Source organism: Castor canadensis, chromosome 9 (assembly GCF_047511655.1).
Source record: "Castor canadensis chromosome 9, mCasCan1.hap1v2, whole genome shotgun sequence".
In the NCBI taxonomy this organism is placed as follows: domain Eukaryota; kingdom Metazoa; phylum Chordata; class Mammalia; order Rodentia; family Castoridae; genus Castor; species Castor canadensis.
This window is the reverse complement of record NC_133394.1, coordinates 154,793,356-154,798,790: the sequence shown is the minus strand read 5'-3', so window position 1 is coordinate 154,798,790 and position 5,435 is coordinate 154,793,356.

Sequence of the window (5,435 nt, the reverse complement as noted above, 5' to 3'; positions counted from 1 at the left end):
TTCTGTTACTTTAGCCACTTCTGACGGTACTTTCTTTTAAGTGAATCGGTTGCAGGCAGCACTGCTTATTGGGTGTTTGTATTTCACCTGATACTTTTGTAGAATTGATTTTTGTGAGAAGTGACATATGGTGCCTACGCTTGGGCAGGTGATTGCAGCAAATCCCAGTGAAAGATAAAAAGACACCTGGACCTTGGGACCTTTCCAAGCATGATGGCCTTAGAGTTCTTTTTGGTTTGCTACTTTTTAAAGATTTTGAATTGTTCTGATGAAGTGACAGGCAGTGTCAGGCCAGGGAAATGAGCTGGAGGAAGCCCCAGTACCCAGCACTGCAGGGGCCTCATGATGCAGGCCCCAGTGCCTGCCTTTGTGGCTAATCTGACATGGCCGTTTTCTGGTTGTCTCTGCTGCTTGGCAGGAAGTGGGGAGGAATGAAAGGAGGGAAGGACAGAAGTGTGCTGATGTCAGGAGAGGAAGTAGGATGTAGACGTCTGGGTTGCTGAAATGAAAATGTTCTAGACTGAGAAGAGGTGAAAGCCTGGATTTAACTGAAGCCCTACCCTGACAAACTCAAAAAATAACAAGTGACAATCACTGAGCAGTTATTTAGGTCCTTTCAGTTTTGCCATCCAGTTTCCTTTTTCAGCCTTTCATTTTGAAATATTTGTAGGCTTTCAAAAGCTGCAAGAATAGTAGGAAGATGTCCTGGGTACCATCACCCAGGCCCTTCAACATACCATCTTCATGAAGAGGTAGCTTCTGAGACAGATCAGAAGGATATGGTTCTCCATATGGGATATGGGGCACTAGGGATATTGCTGTGTTTTCTTTTTTGTCTGATTTGGGTATTGGGATAATGCTGACCTCATAGAATGAATTTGGGAAGGGAACTCTTTCTGTACTTTGGAATAGTTGAGAAAAATTAGTACTAGGTCCTATTTAAAGATTTTGTAAGATTTGACAGTGAAGCCATCCAGCCCTGAGCTTTTCTTTAAGAGTCTGTTATTAACTCAGTCTTGTTACTTGTTACTGGTCTGCTCAGGTTTCCTATGTCTCCTTGGTTTAATTTTGGTAGTTCGTACATGTCCAGTAATGTATCCATTCCTTCCAGGTTTTCCAGTTTGTTGGCATATAGTTGCTCATAATGGTCCCCAGTGATCCTCTGTATTTCAACATCATTTGCAGTGCTTCCTTCTTCATCCGTAATTTTGACTATTTGGAACTTCTCCTTTTTTCTTGATTTGTCTAAAGGATTGTCAATTTTGTTTATCTTTTTAAAAAGCCAACTCTTAGTTTCATTGAGCTTTTGTTTTGCCTTTTAAGTTTCTATTTTATTTGTGTGCTGATCCTTATTTCTTTCCTTCTACTAAGTTGGGTTTGCCTTGGTCTTGCTTTTCTCATTTCTTGAGGTTCATTATTTGGTTGTTCATTTGAGTCTCTATGGTTTTTGATTGTAGGCAGCTCATCAAAAACTATATAGCTATAAACTTCTCTCTTAGTATGGCTTTTGCTATGTGTCCCATAGGTTTTGGTATATGTTTTCATTTTCATTTGTTTCAAGAAAAATACTTAATTTCACTTTTGTTTTCTTCATGGACCCACTCATTGTTCATAAAATGTTTAACTTCCATCTGTTTGAACATTTCTAAAATTCCTCTTGTCTTTTTCTGTTTTATTCCATTGTGGTCAAAGGAGATACAGACTAAGGTTTTAACTTTTTTAAATTTGTTGAGGCTTGTTTTGTGACCTAACATATGGTCTGTGCTGAGAATATTCCATGTGCCAATGAGAAGACCATGTATTCTGCAGCTGTTTGATGAAATGGTCTGTGAATGTTAGATCTGTTTGGTCTGCAGTGTAATTTATTTTGATGATCATTATTGATTTTTTTATCTGGATGACATACCCATTGATGAAAGTAGACTGTTACAGTCCACAGCTGTTGTTACATTCGATCTAATAACATTTGCTTTGTGTAAATGGATACCCCAGAATTGGGTACAAACATATTCACAGTGATTGCTTCCTTTTGTTGAGTGAACATCTTTTCACTCTTTACAGTTTTCAACTTTAAAGTCTTTATTATCTGATATTAGTATAAATATTCTTGCTTGATTTTGGTTTCTGTTTGCCTGGTATATCTTATATACCCTTTCACTTTCAGTCTATGTGTGTCTTTACTGAAGTGAGTTTCTTCTATGCAGCATATTGTTGGTTTTAGGCATTTCTTTTTGTTTGCTTTGTTTCATTTTGTTTTTTGAGACAGGATCTCCCCACGTAGCCCAAGCTGGCCTCAAACTTGCAGTCCTCCAGCCTCAAGTGCTAGGATTGCAGGTGTGCACCACCATGCCTGGCTTAATTTTTTTCTTAATCCAGTCATCCAGTCTGTATCTTTTAATTTGAGAATTTAATCCATATACATTCAGTGTTATTATTAGTAAGGACATGCTCCTGTCATTCTGTTCATTTTTCCAGTTGTTTCTTCTTGCTCTTTTATTCGTCTTTGTGATTGTTGGTTTTCTGTGTTGATAGCAGTTCATTATCTGTCTCTTTTGCATATTTGCTCTACTGTTGAGTTTTTTATAATTTTTGCATGTTTTCCTGATGGTAGTTATTTTTCTTTCACTTTAGTATAGGACTCTGTGAATCATCTCTTGGAGGTTGATCTGATGGTGATTAATCCCTCAGTTTTATTTTTCTTTCATTTCTGAAGAACACCTTTGTTGGATATTGTATTCTTTGTCAACAAGTTTCTCATTTCCAATTTTGACTATATCTTCCCATTCTCCTGACCTACAAAGTTTCTGCTGAGAAGTCTGCTGTTAGTCTAATGGGAATTCCCTTATGAATGACTTGATGCTTTCTCTTCCTATTTGTAGAATTCTGTCTTTGTCTTATTCTTTTGAGTTTGACTATAATATGCTTTGGAGAGGATTTTTTTCTGGTCGTCTGTTAAAGGTACTTTGAGCTTCCTCAACATAGATTTCAATATCTTTCCCAAGGTTTGGAAAGTTTTCGGCGATTATTTCATTGAGTATATTTTTCTGTGCCCTTTCCCTTCTCCTTCTGGAATACCCAAAATATAAATGTTTGCTCACTTAATGGTACCCCAGAAGTTGTGCAGGCTTTCTTTGCTCTTTTTATTTATTTTATTCTTTTAATCTGATTGGGTTATTGAAAAAAAAAAAACTGTCTTCAATCTCATAAATTCTTGCTTTTGCCTGATCAATTCTTCTGCTAAGGCTCTCCACTGTAATTTTTTTTTCATTTATTGAGTTCTTTAACTCCAACACTTCTGATAAGTTCTTTGTTTATTTTCTTGTTTGTTTTGGGTTTTGTGGGGGTTTTTTGAGCAGGGTCTCCCTGTGTAGCCCTGGCTGTCCTTAAGCTAGTGATCCTCCTGTCTCTAGCTTCCAAGCGCTGGAATTAGAGGTGTGTGTCACCATGCCTTGCTCTGATAGGTTCCTTTTAATGATCTCTATCTGTTTGCTGAGTTTATCATTTATATTGTGAGTTACCATCCTAATTTCATTGATTTGTCTGTATGTATTCTCTTACATCTCGTTAAGTTTCCTTAGAAACATTCTTTTGAATTCTTGGACAGGCAACTCTTTGATTTCCTTTTCTCTGGGGTCTATTTCTGGGGAGCTAGTATGTCCTTTTGCAAGTATCATGTTACCTTGCTTTTCATGCTTCTCCTGTCCCCATGTTGATATTTGTGTACTGGTGGGCCAGTTGCCTTCCCAACCTTAAGAGTGACTTTCATGGTAAAGTATTTCTGCTGGTGCTGTGTCCTAAGGTGTGGGTCAGACATGCTGCATTGGCTTTGACTACAAGTGGGAGCTTTAGTTTGGGATCTGTGCAGTTTTTTCAGCTGTTATAAATATTGATGATGTCTGTGGGTATCCCAGGGGCCCAACTGCAGGGTTTTGGGACTGCAGCACCAACTAGGATGCAGCTCCCTTAAAGTTTGGTTTCCCTTCAGCTCTGGGTGCAGGGTACCCAGTTGTGGGTGTTGGCACCTGTCAGTTCCCAGGTGGTATGAGGTTGGGGCCACTCTGGTGGGCCCAGATGGGTGTGGTGCTACATGCCTCATCAAAATGACTCCTTGATCCCTGGGCTGCAGGGATCAAGCACACTGAATGGATGCAGTGTTCACAGGCATGAAAACATTAATCTTGTACATCTCATCAGAGCCTTTGGGTCACCCGGAGCATTGCCAATTAGCAGTAATATTTTTAAATGAATCTTTGTTTCTCATCAGTAGGTCTCACCAGTAGACTAAAAGTACTCAGTAAGCCATTGTGAACTGATTACTGTCACCCAGGCTTCTTGGTCCACTTATAGAGCATGGTCTGGGTAGATTCAATATAGGACCTTAGGATTTCCAAAATGCTAAAAGAACACTGGCTTCCACATAAAGTCACCAACTGCACTAGCCCCTAACCAGAGTCGCCTGTCCTTTGAGGCACTGAAGCCAGGTACATGATATGCTGGATGGCACCTTCCTCCCATAGAAGGCTGCTTTATCTGGACTGGAAATCTGTGGTTCAGTGCAGCTACCTTTATCAGGTATCGTCACTAATCTAGATAACTTGCTGCAGCTTCATGCCTTTTTATACCATGGAGATGGCTTCTTTCCTGGAACTGCATGAACCAACCACTGGTCGTTTCTAGCTTTTGATTTAAAGGGAGAGATGTGTGATTCCTCCTTTCACTTGATCACTTAGAGGCCATTGTGGGGTTATTAATTTGCTTAATTCAGTATCATTGTGTCCTCAAGCAATAGGGAAGCCCGAGGAGAGGGAAAGAGATGGAGAATGGCCAGAGGAACAGTCAGAACACAAATAGCCTTTGTGAATTAAGTTCACTGTCTCACTTTGGGTGTGGCTTATGGCACCCCAAAACAATTTTCAGAGTGCCACCAAAGATGACTGATCATAGATCACCATAATATAATATTATGATTATATAATAATCATAACTGATCAGATATAATACTAGTGGAAAATATGGAATAATGTAGAAATTACCAAAATGTGAGACAGGGACAGGAAATGAGCACCTACTGTTGGAAAAGTGACACCAATAGACTTACTTGATACAGGTTGCCACAAATGGGTTTATTTGTGGGAAAAAAAAACCCCAAACCATAAAAACAACATATCTGCAAAGAGCATAGGATGCCTACATTAATGTCAGACCCAGCAGCATTGGAGTGGAAAGCCTCCTTGGATATGGAGAACACTTCATTGTGGTCATAGTACATGTGCACTCAGTGATAAAGCTTCAGAGTTCATGCATCAAAATTGCCAGGACTGGAGGAGGAAGATAAATGATAGTGACATCTGCGGACTCTTGCACTCCTCTGTTGGTAATTAGTGGAGCAAATAAGGGAAATCAGTAAGGATAGAGGGACCTCAACAGCATCATCA